Below are 22,520 nucleotides of genomic sequence, written 5' to 3'. Positions count from 1 at the left end.
TCGATATGGTTGATACTCCTAAATGTTCGTATGTGTACTAAATGTATTTGATTGATTGTGTCTAGTAGTTGGTAATCTGTAAAGATGTTTGAAATGAATTAATGAATTTGGGAAATAGAGTGTGGCCAATGTGCCGAGAACTTGAGTTATAATTGTGCATGGTGATGCCTATGACATGATAAAATGTGAATAGATTATGAAATGAGTCTCGACTCAACCGTTTTAAGATGACTTCAAAAAGTAGAATTTGCTTAAAAGCTCTATTAAGGTATGTATGGCTAACCCTCTTCTTTTAATAATTGAACTCTTGGTGTCCGAATAATTGGTGTAAGTTTTGACTTGATCATGCTAGAATTGATTTCCTTAATGTGTTGGAATGAAAGATTTATGTTTCGTAATTATTCTAAATGTTTACCATGTAATCATGCTATTTGAGAATGTGGTTATGATTTCCAAGCTATTTTCCTTATGTGTGCAATGCCTTTTGTGATAGAACTTATTGACATGAATGACACTGTTATTCAAACAAATAAAAAAGGGAAAGACTTGAATTATAAAATGTGTCCAAGTGCCAAGAACTACTTAATAAATGGGGCTGTTTGTTCCATGTAATGGAAGATGGAAAGAAATGTGAATTAAAAGGATAATTAATAGATGTTATGTCCCAAGTAAGATGGCTTAGCCGGTCGGGCCGAGATCGGACTCCGTGTAAGAACACAGTGGTATTGTGGATGAATTTGTAAATATGATTATGTCTCACTTGAGATGGCTTAGCCGATCGGGTCGATATGGAACGCCATGTTGTACACATGGTGGCATTTCTGTTGGATTTCTGATTATCATTGTGAATTTGGATATGTCTCACTTGGGATGGCTTAGCCGGTCGGGTCGAGACCGGACTCCGTGTAAAAACACGATGGCATTATGGGTTGTGGCACTTGGCACTAAAGATTATTTAACCTAAAGAGATGAAAAGATTGAATCGGAACGATGTGGTCCTTATTTAGTGTTTCCTTGTAATCTTGTGAAGTACGTATTGATTATTTTAACTGCTATCTATTTGTTTTCACTATTCATTGTATTAAGATTTGTGTTTGCCTTACATACTAGTACTATTTGACAGTACTAACGTCCCTTTTGCCGGGAGCGCTACATATTTAAATGGATGTAGGTGGTTCCATAGCCTACAGTATTGGTTGCAGCTGGTGGCGTATCCTCTTTTCAGCCGACTTGGTGAGCCCCACTTTATTTCGGGGTCCTGTATTATTGTTTATCATATACTTCGTATTTTGAGGTATAGCCGGAGCCTTGTTTCCAGCATTTCCATATTACTCTTCAGTTGTATTTAGAGGCTCCATACACAGATTGTGGGTGGTGTTTTGTATTGGAGATTAGATTGTGGGTGGTGTTTTCTATTGGAGATTAAATTAAATATATTGGTATTTGACAAATATGTTTTTCTTTATTTCTATAAAAATTGTAATATTTTGGATATTATGGTTGAAATTGCTAACAAAAACAAAATGGAAGTTGTTAATGAAATATTTATAAAGTATGATAGATGGAGTTCATCTCCTCTTTATTCATGAATTAGTTTGGGTAGAATGAAACCTAACAGGCTTGCTCAGTCGAGTTTACTCGGTTGAGCGCCGGTCGCGCTCCTCGATTTTGGGGCATGACAGAACAATGTTAGAACACTTGCACAAGCATACACGTAGCTAAGCACCCTTATCGGATAAGAGGTTTTCTTGATATTGTTGAGTATAGATGCACAACCTTGTTTACTTGTCTTCCATGTGAGAATGGCTCTATTGGGCACGTGAGTTATCAGTGCAATTATAAGGTGTGATGAGCGCACAGGATGCCAAGTGTTAGGGTTCAGGTGTTGAGACCCGTATTGTATGATTATAAGATGAGGTGTCATAGGGTGACTTATATTCGAAGGATATTTATTCGAAAAGATTATATTCGAATGGTATTTATTTTGAAAGACATTTGTTTGAAGTAAGTATATCTCGAAATATCTTTACTGGGAAGGATTATATTCTAAAGTTTTCTATTCAAAAACCTATGGGTGAAAGATTTATGCTTGAAGGATTTGACTAATTGATTAGAGTTTGTTGGCTAGGACCTGATGTGAGAACTATTGTAGTTGCTGAGTTATTACTTGTCCTTGCTGTATCTATATTTTTGGATTTGGGTTGTGTTTCCGTTCACCCATCTGTGTTATTATGATGGTGTTGCATTGTTACTTGCTATTTCCTTCTTATTCAAAATTTCTGTATCGTTAGTTATATTACGTAGTCTTTATGTGGAATTCATACAGTGTTGTTCCTATACTCATACTTGTTCAATTTATTAGACAAGTAGGTGTCTTGACTGTTCTTTATCACTACTCTACCGAGGTTAGTCTTGATATTTATTGGGCACCGCTGTGGTATGATCATACTATACTTCTGTACATTTTTGTACAAATCTAGGTATTTGTTCATTAGTAGTTGTACGGATCGTTGCTGTAGAGACTCAAAAAAAACCTGTTGCTGCGTTCGCAGGCTTCGGAGTCACCTTCCTAATTTTGTATTTACACTATTTTACCTATTTCAAAATAGTTGTATTTAGAAATTAGTAAACTCTGTAGAGCTTATGACTTGTACTACCGGTTGTGGGAAATTGTAAATTTTATAAAGATCTCTATATTGAGAGTGTTAGACTTCCTTTATTACTGAATGTTAGGCTTACCTAGTCCCTAAGACTAGGTGCCATCACGATACCCAACGGAGAGGAAATTGGGTCGTGACACCAAAAAAATTCTTGCTAAATATTTCTCCTCAGCTAAGACAGGCAAGTTTAGAATAGAAATCCATAACTTATGCGAGAATGAGACTGAAACTGAGTTTGAAGCATATGAGAGGTTTAAGGAGATAGTGCGAAAGTGTCAGCTTAGCGGAATTGAACTCTGGATGTAACTTATGCACTTTTGGGATGGTTTGACACCTTACTCACGCAGAACGTTGAGCAATGCAAGTGGAGGTCCGTTGATGAAAAAGACTCCAGAGGAGATAGTCACTATTCTGGATGAGTTATCTGAAGATGCAAATCAGTGGCCCTCTGAGATTGTTGAAAGGAGAAGATCAATTGTTGTTCACTAGGTTGATACTAACATATCTGTGTAGGTACAGCTTGATGTCATGGACAAAGAAATAAGGAAGCTGATGTTTGCCTCGATACACAATGAGCCTCATATAGCCTGTATATATGTGGAAGATAACACCTTACTCATGAGTGTCAAGCTACCATAGAGGAAGTGAATGTTGTGGGAAATTATAATTTCAATGGAATGGGTCAGAAGTACCTTGGTTTTCCGTGGAGATCACCTGAGGGTACAGCAAATTCATGGTAACAAAATAACTATAGATTTCAGGGACAAGGAGCTCCAAGTTTCCAAAATCAGCAGAGGCCGCAGATTCAGCCTCAATAGCCAATCCAGTCTGGGTTAGAAGATGTTATGAAGCTTTTATTGTCAAGACAGATGAGAGGCTAGATGCTCATGGCGTAGCTATCAAAGAACTTGGGACATGTTTGCATAACTTGGAGAGGCAAGTGGGACAAATTGAAAATATATTATCTGTGAGAATCCCATGTACTCTACCAGCTGATACTGATAAGAATCCCAAAGAAACGGTAAATGATGTGACCTTGAGAAGCGGGCAAGTGTTGAAAGAACCCACTCCAGTCCAGAAAGAGGTGATGCCTAAAAAGGAAGTGGGAAGGAGCTGAAAATTGAAGAAGATAAAAAGAAGAAAGGCAAAAAGGGAGAAAAGATAAAGAAAGAGGAGGAAACTTCGATAAGGGAGGACTCTAATGATGTGAGCAAGCATATGCCTTATCTACCTTTCCCGCAGAAGCTCTATAGAGAAAAGATTGACAAGCAGTTTGAGAGATCTTTAGACATGCCGAGATAGGTTAATGTAAATCTTCCATTCACTGAAGTTCTCTCACAAATGCTGGCTTATGCAAAGTTCTTGAAGGATATCCTTACAAAGAAGAGGAAGATAGAAGAGACATCGATAGTCAAGCTGACAGAGCATTGAAGTAAAATCTTGTAAAACAAACTCCCACAAAACTGTAGAGATCTAGGGAGTTTTACTATACCTATCTCTCTAGGCACTCTTAAGTTTGATAAATCTTTATGTGATTCTGGAGAATGAGATTGGAGAGATAAGGTCAGTACCAGTGTCGTTGCAGCTGGCAGATCAAACAAAGATAATACCTGAGGGGATAGTTGAAGATGTCTTAGTGTGGGTGGATAAGTTTGTATTTCTGGTAGACTTTATAGTGGTGAAGATGGAGGAGAATAAGGAGATACCCATCATCCTACGAAAACCATTCTTAGCAACGGGTAGAGCAATTTTAGATATACACGAGAGGAAGCTCATGCTGAGAGTAGGTGAGGAGACGGTAACTTTCAAATTAGAGGTAGAAACAGGGGTTAAAAAGGAGAAGCCAGCTGCAAGTGTTGAATGGAAGGTGAAGGGTGTGAAGGAAAAAGCCGCACTGATTGAGAGAGATAAGTGTGGGGCGTACCCCCAAAAAGGCTGAGAAGAAGTTATCTGCGTGGATGTGTGCACTAGTATGAGTGCGTGGAATGGATCCCGACTTTGATTCAGACTTCAACTAGAGATTCAAGTGAGTTTCCTTCACCTTATGCTTTTTCATTGTGTGTCATGGGGACATGCCACAACTTAAAGTGTGGGGTGGGGGATATTTATATGCTGAATGTATACTAGTTTTAGTTAGCTTGATTGTTTTTGCTTTTGTTAGTTTGAGTAGTAGAAAAAATTGAAAAACCATAAAAAGTTAAATTTTTTAATTTTTCCCGACGATGGATATCATTCGACAGGTTTCTTGAGGGATTAAAGTTGGAAAAAAAAGGCAAAAAGATTTTATTTTGTTAGGTAGTGTAATAATTTCCCCTTGGTTTTTCTTTGCGCTGCGATTCTTTTCCAAGGGTTTAGTTTGAACTGGGTGTAGTTAGATTTTATTTTTGTTAATAGTAGGAAACCTTGTGCTATGGATTGAATTGAAATCAATATCTCTTGACTTCGTGATGCCTTTAGAATAGTGAGTGCATTAGTTGTGACGCTTAGGCTCAATTTTTGACTCTTGTATAAGTACCTTAAATTGTATGATCTTAACTTTGCTTAACTGTTTTGACTAGAGTGTCTTGATGAGTCCAATCCTGAGTGAGTTATGTGCCATGTGTGTGTGCGATTTTGTGTTATTCTGTGCATTGAATTTGATGTCTAGAACTTGTCGCGTGTGTTGGCAAAGCGAAATAGTAGTTTTGTTTGGTCTTGGAAGTGATATAGGCGTTTCTTTATTGAGCTAGATATATGTTTTTACCCACCTATTTGTTATGTATATTAGTTAATCCCTTTGATCCTGTAATCCTATTTCTTTGGCAACCACATTACAAGCCTTACCCATTTATTTGAATTGACCATCTATTTGAACCTTGTACTCTCGCGAGCACTTGAAATTGTTATGAACTTTGTAAAAGTTGAAGTGTTGGGTGTTTGGTTGGCTTTTGAGTGGAACTAATGAAATAAGGAGAAAGGTGCACTATTTTTGAAAAAAAGTAAGAGCCACTTGAATTGAAAAAATAAAAGAAAAAAATATAGTTGTATTGATGTACAAAATATTCATAGATAAGTGGTAACTCTTGATGTAATTGTGCATAAATGATTTGGGAGTTGATGTATATTGATGTGAAGGTGGAGTCAGGGTTTGACATAAGTGTGGGGTTTTAATTGTTAAAGTGTATGTATTAAAGTGCTTAGGGAGGTATAGTCACTTTTATATCTAAATGTATCCTACCCGTCCTGCAGACTACATTACAACCAATTAAAATCCTACTTGATCCTTGACTGAATGAGCTCGATTAGTAGAGCAGTACACTACGGGCAAGCCTATGGTTCATCTTTTGTGGCATATGAATGTTGTTTCTAAGAGTGAGTGAATTCTTTCTATCTTGAGCTCCTAATTGTTCTTAACTTTTGTTGTGTGTGGAACTACTCTCTATTGTTATGTGTGGGAACTTGATTCATGAAGGAAAGGTAATGTCACTGACCTCTATGTGTGAGTAAGTGTGTTGGTTGTGATTAATGCGTGGTACTTGTGAGTCAAATCTTGAGGTGAAGATGTTACACTATTGTTCTTAGTCTATTTTCAATATTCTTGGTGTGATGAGTTAGGAGATTTGTTGAATAAGGTCGTGTCTATATGAAGTATTGTTTGATTGCTCAAGGATGAGCAATGGTTTAAGTTTGGGATGTTGATGGTCGGCTATAATCCTGTGTTTTATTCGCTTATTGCACTCTAAGTTATTGCACTTTAATTGAGTTTGAGCATTAATCGCTAGAGTTTTGTACTGATTGCATGTTTTATGCCTTGTAGGAGTGATTTCGAGCTATGTAGATATTATGGAATGAATTCGAGCTATTTGGAGCTTTGAATTCTAAGTAAAATCCCAAGGGATTAAGCCAGGATCCCGTTTGGGGATCGAGAACCACGTCTGAACTTCAAAAATCAAGGAAAAAGATTCACTCTGAGAAAAACATATGCTCGGTTGCATAAATTTGATGCCTATTTATTTTGCTTGATCTCTGAAGATCTGGACTGCTAGCCCACGTGGCGTGTCAGCCCATGTGGCATGCCTGTGCAATTTTTACAGAGTCGGAATCCTATTTCGTGCAGCAAAAGGTTTTTCATTTCGGCCTGGCCCTACTTAGTATAAAAACATGCAAAAATATTATTTTTGAGGACTTTTGACACATCTTAGACATAAGGAAGCTAAGGAGTAGGTGGAGAAGCAAAAGCACAAGGATATCATCATTCAATCCTCACTCAAGACAAGAATTTGGATCGTTTTATATTTTCCTTTGATTTAAACATTGTTATGATGAATTGCTCCATATCTATGGAGTAGTTCTCTTTAGGGTTTGATGGATTTGGTGTCTTGATACTTGTTTGTGGATAATTAACTCTAGGTTTTATGTATTGAATTGTTTTGGGTGTTTTAATTGTTGCATCTATATTCACTTGTTCATGTAATCGAGAGAGGCATAACTTGTGACATTTTTGCATTATATTTTGTTGGTTGAATTCATTAATTCTTCTTAGTAATCGGAAGAGGCTAGTTGAATTGTTGATTAAACATAGTCAGGAGGATAATCGAGAGAGGTTCTCCTAAGGACCAATCCAGTACGAATTCTTGCATATCTTCATGTGCTTAAAATTGGTTCATCTTGTGAGGTTGAGCCTTAATCGAGAGAGGAGTTTCTACTAAACAATTAAATTAATAACCAAGTGAATTCGAGAGACTCACTTGAACATTAGAAGTGAATTATCTAGAGTTAAATCCCAAGCATTTGTCTTGTACCTATCCCATCAACCCTATCTTCTCCCAATTGATATCTTCCTTTGCCTATTACTTGCGTTAGTTGTCATTAGTAAATAGTTTAGAATCTTAGTTAAATTTAGTTTAAATCACATAGTTCTCAAATGTTGATCATCTTGGATAGCAAATCTAGCTACAAATTATGATACTACTGTTTAACTCTAATTCCTGTGGATACGATATTTTTAATTACTATATTCAACTAATAAGCATATTAAAGTGTGTGTTTTACGCTCGTCACAGACGCGAGGTCAGTTCCCGCGTTCGTGAAGAAGGTCGGGTTGGGCAGTGTTCTTTTAAAATCGGGGGTTTGGCTCATTTTCACTTCACTTCTTCCATTGAGCCGACTTTGGAGCAATTTTGGAGTGTCGTCTTCGTTATCTATTATAGGGTAAGTGAATTCTTATCATTATGAGTTAAAAACATGAATTATACATGGATTGTGATATGGAAAATGGTGGAAATTGTATGATTATGAAGAAAAACATAGAATTTGGTTTTTTGTTTTTGGAATTTGACTACGAAATTGGACAAGGAGTTGGGAATAAATTATATATTGGACTTCGTAATGTTTATCTTCAAAAATGTTCGAAACTCGGGCACATAGGCCTAAGGGTTGACTTTTCGAGCAGAATTGGGAATTGTTATGAATTGATTTATTATGAGTATTAGAGTATATTTTTATTGGTTTGCACATTGTTTGAATAGTTTTGGAGCGGCGGGCACCAGTTTGAGGTGTTAGAGTAGCGTTGGAGCCGGATATGGAACTTCGGAGAGAGGTAAGTCTTTTGTATAACCATGTGAGGGGGAAACTACCCCTAGGTGATGTAATTGGTATGGGATACTTGTTGCGGGGGCTACGTACGCACGAGATGACGAGAGTCCGTACGTAGCTAGATTCATGTTATGTCCCGGTAGAGTTAGGTTCCCGCCATGCCATAACTGTTTTAGTTGAGTTGTCATTTACCTATTAAATTCTTTTATTTTACATTATGACTTGAGACTAGACTTGTGTAGATTGTTAGACTTGCTATTATAGAGATTTGATGAGCTTCATAATTAGCCGCGGAATAATTGTGCTCCTCTTACGAATTTCTCCTGCACTATGTGTTTTCATCGAAAGGGTTTTCTTAAAATTTATAACTCACGCACTTATTCGTGATTGGGGTCAAGGACCTGTTAAAGCTTCTTATTCTAATGGGACCGAGTCATTCTCCTAGGCAAGATTATGTATCATACTCTTATGGGAGCGGGCCGATTGCCTCGGTAGTATAATAGATGCATCTATGGTTCGTGTAGTTCGACCCTCGGCAGTGCACACATTATGATGGGATCGAATCATCCTCCGTAACTTTTGTAGACAAATCTCTTGTGGATCGAGTCGTTCTCCTCAGTAGTGACATACGTAATATTTGGCAAGAACCCGTACATCCGTGTGTTTTTCCTAATTTTAGTTGTGATGACCTATCTAGTGAGGTCTATTCTAAATATATATACTTCGGTGTAATGACCCGGCCGGTTGTTTCGAGAGTTGTAGCCTCGTTCCCCTATTTTCTTCTCCTTTTGTACTCTACAACTATTATATGACTTACCAGATTGGTTGGTTCGGGTCCAGAGAGATTTTGAAGTGAACTGAGACACTTAGTCTCTTAATTGAAAGCTTAAGTTGGAAAAGTTGACCGGATGTTGACTTATCTGTAAATGACCTCGGATTTGAGTTTTGATAATTCTGTTAGCTCCATTAGGTGATTTTGGGCTTATGAGCATGTCTGGATTGTGATTTGGAGGTGCGTAGTGGGATTAGGCTTGAAATGGCGAAAGTTGGAATTTTGAAAAGTTTGACTAGGAGTGGACTTTTTGATATCAGGTTCGGATTCTGATTTCGGAAGTTGGAGTAGGTCTGTGGTGTCATTTATGACTTGTGTGCAAAATTTGAGGCAAATCGGACATGATTTGATTTGTTTTGGCGTCGTTTGTAGAATTTTGAAATTTCAAAGTTCATTAGGCATGAATCCATGTGCAATTCATGTTTTTGATGTTGTTTGAGGTGATTTGAGGGTTCTATTAAGTTCATATAACGTTTTGGGACTTGATGGTATGTTTGGTTGAGGTCCTGGGGGGGCCAGACGAGTTTCGGATGGTTAACGGATTGTTTTTGGACTTAGCATGTTGGCTGAAGGCCGCTGGTGTTTGCAGTTCTAGTTTCCTTGTACGCGGTCGCATGAATTGATCCGTGATCGCGTAGGCTTATTTGGGGCAGAGGTATTTTTGTTCTATGTGGTCGCGAAGGCTAGAATGCGATCGTGTAGGTGTGGCTAAGCTGTGCTTCGCGAACGCACGGCTAAGGCTGCATTCGCGTAGAGAGATTTCAGCAGAAGGGGAGGTCAGGTATTCATTCTACGCGATCGTGTGAAGCAGGATGCGATCGTGTATGTTTGAGGGGCAGTGCTTCGCAATCGTGTGGGAATATTTGCGATCACGTAAGCCATTTTTATAGGGAAAATTATTTGTTCTTCGTGATCGCGTGACTTGGTCCGCGATCGCATAGAGGAAAGAACTGGGCAGTATAAAAAGATTCAAAAACAAGGGTTCCGGGATTTTTCACATTTCTAACATTTTTTAGCTCGGTTTTGGAGATTATTTAGAGGATTTTCAAGGTGATTTTTGAGGTACGTTCCTTGGGTTCATTTCTATTCAATGATTTTGTTGCCCCACTGATTTTCCAACCTATTTGGTGTATTTGTGAGGTAAAATTTGGGGGTTTGAGGCTAGGGATTTGGAGAGTTGATTTCGGGGAATTGAATGGCCATTTGATGTCAGATTTTGATAAATTTGGTATGGTTAGACTCATGGTCAAATGGGCTTTCGGATTTTATGACTTTTGTCGAAATTCGAGACGTGGGCCGGGTTTGAGCCAATCTCGAATTTTGTGATATAATTTTATAATTTCTTGTAGAATTGATTCTTTTAGCCCGTATTGATTGTATTGTACTGCTTGCGGCTAGATTCAGGATGTTTGGAGGCTTATTTGTGAAGCAAAGGCATTTTGGAGTAGGGTTTTGCTCGGATTGAGGTAAGTAACAGTTCTAAATCTGGTTCTGAGGGTATGAAACCCTGGATTTTGTGTTATGTGATTATTTAGGAGGTGACGCACATGCTAGGTGACGGGCATGTGGGCGTGTACCGTGGAAATTGTGACTCGGTTCATTCTGTGAGATTGAAAAGTTGAATAAACTTGTTGTTAGCTATATGCTCTCCATGTGATATAGAAATTTGACTGTAAATCATGTTAGAAACCATGCTTAGGCTATGTGTTGGGACCCACAGAGGTTGTGTTACATGTTGAAATTACCTACTAAATGCTATTTGTACTCAATCTCAGTTTTTACTCGTATATCATATCTCAATCTCTATTATTCTATTTAATACATCATATCATTGTTGTTGGGCTGATTTTTATAATTTTTGAGAGCCCGAGAGACTCGAAAGATTGATGACTGAGTGAGGCCAAGGGCCTGATTGTGAGGATATTTATAGATCGGGCTACACACCGCATCATGTTTCATTGATTTATGTCATGATTGGCTTGATATAGCGCTTGGGCTGAAGGAGCCCCTCCGATGTTTGTATACACCCCTAGTGAGCGCAGATACCTACTAAGTGCGAGTATCGAGTGTTGAGTGACCGTGAGGAAGGAGTGACTGTTAGGAATGAGTGATTATGAGGTTGGAGTGAATGGGAGGACTGAGTGTTTGTTGCCCTGAGAGGTTGTATATGATTTCATGTTGTTGCACATAGTTGCCATATATCACTGTTTTGAAAACTTCAGAGAGATATTTTATCCGCTCTTACTTGAACTTGGTATGTATAAACTGATTTTACTTAATTTGCCGGATTTGAAAGCATGTCTACTTTCCTTGTTGAGACTACTGAAAATGAATTATAACTGTGTAACTCGTCACTATCTTTCAGTTCCTTATTTATTATTGTTACTTACTGATTTGGTTCTAGTCATGCTACACCTTTCTCTTCGTGGCAGATCCAGGAGTTTCTGAACGCAGAGAGTGTTGATATTTTGCATAACTAGCCGTCGGAGATTTCGAGGTAGCTGCCTAGCATTCGCAGTCCTTGTTTCTCGTTCCTTATCTTTCTTTCGTTGTATTTAGATCCAGAATTTTTATAGACATTTCATTTCTAGACTAGTGATGTATAGATGCTCATGGGCTCAGTGACACCCTAATTTGGGAGCTATTTTCCACACTTGTATTTTGGGTTTTTATCCCCTTTTTATGAAAACTTTGGTTATTTACATTACATGATTCATTTTCTGTTAAATATTGGGAGTATTTTGGAAATGTGGGCTTGCCTATTACCATGATAAACGTCATCATGACAGGTTAGGATTTGGGTCGTGACATCCGGTTGAGGAGGTAACTGCTTAAATGGGAGCTTGAGTTTATCGTTCAGAGGAGGATTGTACCTCGTATATATATTTGTTTATCTCGTTTATTTACTCTACCCCATATTTGTTTACTTCTTACTGTATCTGTCTTATTGGACCACTAGTGAGTGTCGATGTCGACCCCTCATCACTACTTCTCTAGGTTAGACTAGATACTTATTGGGTACGCGTTGATTTACGTACTCATGATACACTTGATGCACTTATTTTGCAGGTATATATATGTTTCTGGTGGTCCCCTAGGCGCAGAGGCATTGTGCGGGGAATTTATGGTGAGTTGCATTCCATGTTACGATCCGCAGCATACAAAGTCTCCATCAGAGTTATTTATATTCTCCTGTCTGACTTGTATTCCAGACGGATGTTATATTATTATTTTACTCCTTATTAGATGCTCAGGTACTTATGACACCGGATTTTGGGGGTTCTTACTGGTTGTTCATTATTTTAGTTCACGTAATTATCATCATTTCACCCTGAAATTTATATTTTATACAGGAATTGGAAAATAAAGGCAGAGGTTTTCTACGAGTACCAGATTTTATAGTATTTAATTAATGGAAAATACAATTTCAAGTAATAAAAATGAGTAATTAAGTTGATCAATGTCACGACCCTAATACCGAACCCGGTCGTGATGGCGCCTCTCATGATGACAAGGTCATCCAGTCTAACCCAAATCATCTTTTAAAGCAGTTAATTAACACAAATATAGTCTAAACATGGTTTAATAATACTAAATAGCAGAAAATATAGATAAAAAAATGCAGAAATCCAGGTCGACACAGCCCTAATCGGGGTGTCACAAGTCATGAGCATCTATGAGTCATAATACAAGTCTGCTAAATCTAATAACTAGTACCATGTCCGTAAGGAATATAAAAGACGAGATAATAGAGACACAGGGCTGCGGACGTCAACAGCTACCTCGTAATCCCTGAAAGCCGCCTGAAACTGGATGAATGAGCACTCAGGAGCGGAACAAGCAACGCCTGAATTTGCACACATGGTGCAGGGAGTAATGTGAGTACTCCGACCTAGTGAGTAATAAATATAAATAATGATTGAAGATAAGAAATCACGTGAAACACAAGGCATTCCATACTAAAGCAGAAGAATCACTTTAAACAGTAAAGTAGTGAGAAATCAAGTGAAAATCCCCCTTTTTTTCTCCAACAAGTAAAACAAGTAGTTTGCAAGTGAGTAACAAAATGGAAATTCTCCCCTCGGCATGGTATCAACAAATCCGCCCCTCGGGCAATATCTCAGAACAATACCAGCCCCTCGAGCTTAATATCAGAACAGTGCCAGGCCCTCGGGCTCAATATCAGAATAGTAACAGCCTCTCGGGCTCAATATCAGAACAGTAACTACCCCTCGGGCTCAATATCAGAATAGTAACAGCCCCTCGGGCTCAATATCTGTCACGACCCTAATCCCCGGTCGTGATGGCGCCCAACACGACGCTAGAAAGCCCGACCAATTCGTCACTCACAACCCCTTATGTAGAATTCATTACTAATTAATAGGACTTAATGCCAGATTAACATGAGTATAACTCTGTAGTAATAGATAAACAGTACAGAAAATTCATAAAATATCACTATAGATCCCACTGATCTGGTGTCACGAGCCAAGAGCCTCTAATACAAGTCTGTGTAGCAACATATACATAGAGTTGTCTAGAATGCGGAAGAAAAAGGGGATAAGGGGAGAAATCGGGTCTTGCGGATGCCATGCAGCTACCTCGATGACTCCGGAATAAGATAAATAGCAGCAGAAAGCTCAAACTATGCCTCCGGGATCCCTATATCTGCACACATAGTACAGGGAGTAAAGTGAGTACTCCAACTCAGTGAGTAATAGCAATAAATAATGACTGACGGAAAGAAAACTCGTAAAAACACTACGCAATTCTATATTAAAACAGTGAGAATATAAAAAAAATAGTAGATGAATGAAAAAGTCAGTTAAAAGTCCCTTAAGCCAGTATTCATTTCATTTACTCCTCACGATAACCAAATTCATATTTGTACTGTTGCGACATGCAACCCGATCCATATAGTATACTGCTGCGGCGTGCAGCCCGATCCATATATATATATACTACTGCAATGTGCATATATATATATATATATATATATATATATATATATATATATATATATATATATATATATATATATATATATTGCTGCGACATGCAGCCCGATCTACATATATATGTATATATACTGCTGCGGCGTGCAGCCCGATCCAAGAATAGTCGACTGCGCTCACTAGGGGTGTGCAGACTCCGGAGGGGCTCCTTCAGCCCAAGCGCTATACTACTGCGGCGTGCAGTCCGACCCATATAATATACTACTGCGGCGTGCAGTCCGATCCATATAATATACTACTGCGGCGTGTAGTCCGATCCATATATATATATACTGTTGTGGCGTGCAGCCCGATCCATAGCATATCAAATACCCTCACAATGGGATTCTCAACCCCTCTCAGTCAATATAGACTTGGCCTCTCGGGCACACTAAGATAATACAGGGTTCTCAACCCACACGTTACTCTCATTAGGATTTAACAATTTCTAAAGCTGGTTCATATTATGTTTATCAGTTAAGAACATGACTGAGGGTATGATTTCGACAAGAAAAGTGAGGTCAATCAATACAAATGCCCCCTAAGGGTTCTACAGATCGGCACAAGGCCCTAAACATGGCAACTAGCCCATAATATAATGATATCAATTAAGTCTCAGTCAAAAGTACAGTAGAGTCATCAAACAGGATGGACCGAGTCCAAATCCCCAGTAGTAACAGACCCACGCTCATCATACAGCATGTGTCTCATCTCAACATAGCACCACGTTGTGCAAATCCGGGGTTTCAAACCTTTAGAACATCATTTATAACCATTACTCACCTCAAGCAGGCCGAAATCCTAGCTCGCTACTCCCTTCCCTCTCAAATCAACCTCCTCGAGCGTCAAATCTGATCAAAACCACAAGTAATACATTACAATAGGCTAAGGGAATACAACCCAATCGAAAAGATTCGAAAAATATCGAAAATCACGAAGTTGGCAAAACTCAAGCCTCGGGCCCACTTCTTGAAAAATCAAAAAATTCACATCACCAGATTCCTTATCTCGCCACGAGTCTTACATATCAAATTTACCAAAATCCGAGCTCAATTGCTCCCTCAAACCCCAAATTTACATTCAAAAAGTCAAGCCCTAATTCTTCCCTTTTTAATCAAATTTTCCATGAATTTAAGTGTTGAATACACAATTAAATGATGTTTATAGGCCATAGGACTCACCTCCAATTGATTCCCAGTCAAAACCCTCTTTAATCCTCGTCAAAAGCTCTCAAGGTTACTCAAAAATGGAGAAAATGGGTTTGGGTTCGCGGATGGAATATTTTTAACATTCTGCCCGGATCACTGTAGCTAACTCTATGCGATCGCATTCAAGCCCCTGGGATCGCATAGACCAAAATCAACAACTCCAGAATTAACCCTATTCGATCGCATCCTATCCTCTGCGATCGCATAGCACAATGACTTTAGCATATGCGATCGCACACCTGCTCATGCGATCGCATTGAACAAATTTCCACGAAAATCCTAGATTAGCTTTACACTGTGCGATCGCAACACCTGCTATGTGATCGCATAGCACAACCAAACAGCCCCGAAAATCCTTCTATACGATCGCAGCCCTTGCTATGCGATCGCATAGAGCAAAATTGCTCTGCACTGGCTGCTGCATTTCTGCAGCATTTTCCAACTTCAAAAATTCCCGTTAGCCATCCGAAATCACCCCAAGGCCCCCGAAACCTCAACCAAAAGTGCCAACCCATCCTAAAACATCATTCAAACTTGTTCCAATCGTCAAAACACCACAAACAACACCAAAACTGTTACACCCCAAGTTTTCGTACGTGAGAGTACATTGTAAGTCATTGATGTAAGCTCGGAAATGAGATTATATTTGGAAGAAAATAAAGTAATTTAATCATGTTACCTTGGAGGCTACAAATATTTAAGATCATGAATAACAAGTACCAAGAGGGTTGGAAATCTTAGAAGCTAAACAAGTTGAAGAAAATAAGTTTCGTCGAAAGTCGACAAGTTTGGAATGTTATAACATGTACTTTGGGGTGAGACTAGGGTTCTTAACATTATAAGGAGGTTATTCTATGAGTTATTTTAGTCGTATGATATTCATTTTCTACATTTTGAAGGCAAGCAAGTTGTGGAACAAGAGTTGGCAAAGGTCATCACAAGTTACATTCATAAATTTGCTGAAATTTAGGTCATATGTATCTGAGCATGTCTCCAAATATACTTGGAATCATGGGGTGTTCTACCTACAAAATTAAATATCTATGAGTCTAGTGTCTAACACATTAAACCTTTTGTCAATACGACATCGGAGTAGAGAGATATTCGTGTTTTCGCGAGACCGCGCAAGCAGCTCCCAATGGGACCCACTTAGGCGGTGGTTGACCTACTTCAATTTATAAACGATTTGGACGCCTATTTTTGCTCATTTTTCAACTAAGCTTCATATCCAAACTTCTCCTAAGCTCTTAAACATATACCACAAGGTTTTGAAGTGATTCCAAAGTGATTACACCATATTTCAACATCAAAACTTAGTTCTAGTGAAGAACAACACCTTTTTGAGGTTGTGTTGTCATTGAGGATTGTTGTGGGCTGTATTTGGATCAAATTACAAGTTGTTGCTGCTTTCTAAGGTGAGTATAACAGCCTACTAATTGTGCTTAAGCTTTCTTGTATATTGTTTAAGTTGTTAGGATGATAAACTACAAGATAATACTTGGATTAGTTAAAGTCACTTCTATGATGTTGTATTGCCATTGAGGGTTGTTGTAAGCTGAATATAACTTGGATTTCGACTTGAAGTTATTGTTAGAGGTATGTGTATTGTGTTCTTGCATGTGCTTAAGGTTTTCTTGATATTGATTAAGTTAAATGGATGGAGTAGACATGAACTAGTGAATAAAGTTACTAATTGAAGATAGTTGGAGTTGTGGATTGTTTCCTTTGTTATAAATATATGGTATAAGGATGGAATCATTGATGAATGACTTAATTATCATGTTAATGATACTTTTAAGTTAATGTAAGAAGTCTATAAGGGGTATATGGGTTATACAGATTCCAATTGGAGCTTGCCGCTCGTCGTGAAGTAGTAGTGACTTGTTGTTGTTATATGGTGTCTTGTTATCGACATTTATATGTTGATGAATTTCTCTGGTTGTTGTTGTTGGTATATGGTATTGAGGCCCTTGTTACAAGGTAAATGCTACCCAAATTTACGTAAACGAGCTACTAGCTTAAGTTATAGACTTAGCCTTTGCTCAGCACTGATTTTGAATCTCCTTATACTATGATAGATTGAGTTGACTTGTTTAAAGAGTTGCTTGGAAGGGATTAAGGACTCAACGGGTTTAAGGTATGTTAAGGCACTTACTTCTTTCTTTTCGCATGATCTAAAGTGACATGAACATAAACGATATGCTATTTCATAATGAATCTACTCCTAGTAACTAAGGTTGTCTATGTTGTTCTTTCCGTACAAAGTTATTCTAAGAAAGTCTGTATGATCCTTGAGTCCTAGTGAAGTTCATATTGATGGTAGGGATATCCATAATGTTAATCGAAGGTGCAATGATCTTACATCACTCCGAAAGGGTTAGAACGTAATTCCATGAGTCGAGCATGCATTATATATATGTATCTAGTTTACTCTACCGAGCCGCACTATAGTCGGCCGGGTACGGCACCTATTGTGCAACCACTGATCAGTTGGGTTTTACCGAGCTCCACGTGGCCGGGTACGATTCTATCGAGCCTTATAATGGCCAGGTACGTTTTTACCGAGTCCTCTTTGAGGCCGGGTATGATATGATGATGATGATGATGATGCCCACAGAGGCGAATGTTTTTAAAAGTTTATGTATATATATGTATTATGAATTTCATATCAGTAGCCCCCAGAGGCACTCAGATGTTACAGGTTGTATCTCCTATATCTCTCTTTACATTACTGTTCTTGTTTATGCCTTCCTGCCTTACATACTCGGTACTTTATTCGTACCGATGTCCCTTTTGTCTAGGGACGCTGCGTTTCATGCCCGCAGGTCCCGATTGATAGGTCGACAGTCCTCCTAGTAGGCTATCAGCTCAGCGAAGGTGTTGGTGCACTCCACTTACTCCGGAGTTGCCTATTTGGTCAGTATGTTTTGGATATGTATTGATTGGTATGGCGGGGCCCTGTCCCGACCTTTATGATTTTATGTACTCTTAGAGGCTTGTAGACAGATGTCAGGTGTATGGATACTTGTATGGCCTTGTCGGCCTATGTTTTGAGTTTACAAATGGTCATGTCGGCCTTATAGGCCCGTATGTCACATATATAAGTTTGTATATCATGTTGGGTCTTTATATGTTGAGTATTCCCTTATATTTTATTCTTGTTATCTCATGACAGGTTTTCTGGCTCATTTACTCATGATAGTGTGATAAGAAAGATATGTTACGTTGGTACTCGGTTGAGTAAGGCACCGGGTGTGAGCACGTGATTTTTGTTTTCACACGACAATCTCTCCAAAAAGAAATAAAAACAAATATAATTGGCCATGCTGTACAATTTCGGATTTCTGTGCAGCACTTTGTTGATTTATTTGTGACTTTGGCCCCATTTTTATTTATTTACTTTATTAAAATAAAATTCAAAAAATATATGTGTCCTGCATAATTCAAACCGTAATCCGGTCGTTAAATAGAAAATCATGAATAGGCATTTTCGTCCGTTGATTTTATTTGGTTTGACTTTACCTGTTTTGAAATATTTTAGTGTGTGTGCAAATAATTGTATTGAGTGTGTATTTAATTTTAATTTGATTTTTTGGCTTAGTTTTGTTTTAAAATAAATAAGAAAAAGGAAATAAATAAATAAAAAAAATAAATAAAGAAAGAAAGAAATCTTTTCGAACTTGGGCCAATTTGTTTAAAATTGGCCCAAACAAACTCAGCCCAAACCCAGGCCTGCCCGGTCCAATACCAGTGGATGCCCAGGGTGTCTAAACGACACCGTTTTAATCCAGTGTGGTCTGGGCCGTTGATCTCAGATTGATCAACGGCCAAGATCATTTCCCCATAACCCACCAATAAACCCGACCCATCTCACCCGGACCGACCCCAACCCTCAACACTTGAAACGACACCGTTTCATTTAAGACCATCAGATCCAAACCGTAGATCTAGATTGATCTAACGGTTGAGATCAACCCACCCACTAACTATATAAGCCTAGATCCTTACCCTGCCCCCCATATCCAATACCCCAGCCTCATCGTCTTCACCCAAACCCACAAACCCTAGAGCCGCCCCTGCACTCTTCACCATGAAAACCGGCGGCATGAACGCCGGTGACCTCGCCATGAACACCATAGAACCCCCTCACCACCCTGAACATAGACCTGTTAACCGTTTGGTTCGAATCACCCCCCAGGTCCTCGAATCTTCATTTGAAGATTCGAGTTAAAACTCGATCTACACCAAACAACCCCAGCTTCACACCAGACACTCCCCGGACCCTCCTCGTGACCAAACCATACTTGGTTTGGTCCGAATCTAACCAGGGAAGTACGAATATTAGATCTGAGTTTTGAAACCACAAGGTCCCTCTTCACTGGTTCAAACCGGTTCAAACCAAAGAGTTTAAGGTCTGATGGACTTTAATCAAAGTGTTTCTCATTTGAGAGACACTTCGATTAAAGTCTGTTCAGCCTTAAGAAAGTTTGTCCGAGTCCGAGTTTGAGGTTTTTGATTTTTCAAGATTTAAGGTGAGTTTCTTTCCCTTCTTTATTTGTTTTGGCCCATTTGATTGTGTTAAAGTCTGTTCATGCTTTGATTTTGTGTTTTTGAATTTTGTCAACTGTGCCCCGTCCATTTGCCTGAACTTCTGTTTGTTTGAATGAGTCTTTCCATTTGCTCTGATAATGTGTATATAAATGTTATGCAAGTAGCTGATTTCCAAGTTTAGACTGACTAGTTGACTCCTCGAGTGTATTTCTGCTTAGTCAGTATAATTCGAACCATGTATCGACACTGGTTAAATGTCTGATTTTTGGCTACGATTGTGTATGTTAATGCTAATATAGTCGAGTCGACATGTGTCGTCAATTAGTTTCAACTGTCTGAGCAAAGTTAAATCGATTTGCTTCTATTGAACATTTGCCTGAATCAATTAAGAGCCAGTTTAGTTCACTTGTAGTTGTTGGATTGTTTGTGTTTAGATTCTGAATTGGAAGGCATGTGCATTCGTGCACAGCATGTGCATTAATGCACCTCATGTGCTTTGTGCACAGCCTGTCGCCTGCATAAAGGCCTTTGTTAAGTTTTAAACAATTTGACAGCATATGCTGTCAGATACATTCCGCTGCCCATACTTGGCTTTAGTTTAAAGAAGTATTTAAACCTTTTAAAAGTGAAATCTGCCAGGGAATGTTGATGGGGTTTAATACTTAATTAGCTAAAGTTGGAAATGGAAGGCACATGGGAAGGGTACTGTGATTTCTGAAAACAGGCTGTTTAAAAAGAGTAGGATAGAGGCTTATAAAAAGGGGGGATAGAGATACAGAAAGAGGACTGGAACTGGGAGGGTTGTAAAAGAAAAAATACTGTGAGGAGTTTGAAAAGGAGAGCTGAAATACATACAAAATAGATACACATAGATAGAGGGGATACAACCAACAATCAGAAGCTTTTTCCTCCTATTGTTACTGGGTTTCAGTTGTTAAACCTGTTTCAAATCAATTCTGATTCTTAGAAGTTCCAGTTGTGTCTATTTAGTCAAGTGTTTTCCATTGGTTTACTACTGGCTTGGTTTGCTTGGAGGTCTGATTCTACTCCACTGGGTGTTGCTGTCATCTAGCTACTGCTTTCTATTGGCCATAGTTGCATTTCTGCACTCGAGCCTATTCTTGCTGTATTGCTTTGTCTGCTGCTATCCTGCCCTACTGCTTTCTATTGGCCATAGTTGCATTTCTGCACTCGAGCCTATTCTTGCTGTATTGCTTTGTCTGCTGCTATCCTGCCCTGCTGCTGCTGCTATTTTGTTTCCTGCTGTTGCTGATTTCCCCATCTTCTTCCTCTTCTCTTTGGCATTTTCAATTGTTTCCAGGTACACATCTCAAGTCTCACATTGGTGTAGCTGAATGTAACATTGAAAAAGCATGAATAGAAAGATTTGAAGGAGTTATAATCACCCATTTACTGACTGCCTTTCCATAAATGTTGTTAAGTTTATGTAAATTGTAGTCTATAGCTGATAGGGAATACATTGTTAAGCTTGCGCTATGTTGATTTGAACTGTGGTTTCGATTCGTTTAGCAGCATACAGGATGTAAACAGAACTCTTGGAATGAGAAATTATTTAATGTGTATGTTAAAATTAAATTCACTTTTTCAGCATGTATTGAATAAGTAAGGGCAAATGGCCATTAAACCTAGCCAAATATCATGTGGTTTTGAACTGCCCGGGTTTTCGATTTCTTTAGGCCTTTATAGGATTAGTTTTGAATGTTATCGGGGGGGTATTCTTCACTAAGGAATTCTATCAACCCTGTTTAAGCAAGTTAATCTAACTTTGGCTTAAAGATGTTTGTTCGGATTAAGTGTCGTATTTTCATTAGACTAAGCGGATTTCTTCTGTCAAACTAAAGCAATTTTCCATTGAAGTGTAGTGTTTTCTCTACTTTGTAAATAATTAATCAGAAATGGATAAGAATCCGGATTAGGCAAAAGCATATAGTTAAATTAGCATGTTCTTCTTATCTTAGTTTTAGGGACAAACGTAATAGAAATGTAGCCAATGTAGGGTTCCCTTTCTAAAATAATGAGACGAGCCTCGCCAAATAAAAGGCAAATTGCGGGCCCCTCAATAATTGATCATGATAAATACTTAGAATTTGGGACGGACTGTTTAGTGAATTCCACTGCCCTCCCTAAAGAGAATAACGCGTTAGATTCTTTAGGCGCGACTTTAAGTAAATTATATTCTTAAAATTGGGTGCACATTGATGTGACCCAAATCCAAGTCTCAACGGAGTCAAAATGTGTCAACAACTACGGGTGCATTGATTGTGACGTGGTTCGAGATGCATTTTCACGACGTTGCAATTCTACAAAATAAATGATAATAATAAAAGCGGTTTAAACTTAATAAAAGCACGTAAGTCATAACATGTATTCAAGTCAGATATTTAGTCATTATAACAATTTAAGCGACCGTGCTAGAACCACGGGATTCGAGGGTGCCTAACACCTTCCCTCGGGTCAACAAAATTCCTTACTTAGAATTTCTGGTTCGCAGACTTCATTTGGGAAAGTCGAAAATTTCCTCGATTTGGGATTCAAGATAAACCAGGTGACTTGGGACACCAAAAGCCAAACCTTTCCCAAGTGGCGACTCTGAATTAAATAAATAATCCCATTTCGAATATTGTCACTTAAATTGGAAAAACTCCACTCGCGCATTTCTAACCCTTCGGGGCGGGGCGCG

This window comes from Nicotiana tabacum, chromosome 7, assembly GCF_000715075.1.
Source record: "Nicotiana tabacum cultivar K326 chromosome 7, ASM71507v2, whole genome shotgun sequence".
In the NCBI taxonomy this organism is placed as follows: domain Eukaryota; kingdom Viridiplantae; phylum Streptophyta; class Magnoliopsida; order Solanales; family Solanaceae; genus Nicotiana; species Nicotiana tabacum.
The sequence above is the reverse complement of the archived record's forward strand: the minus strand, read 5'-3'. Positions refer to the sequence as shown.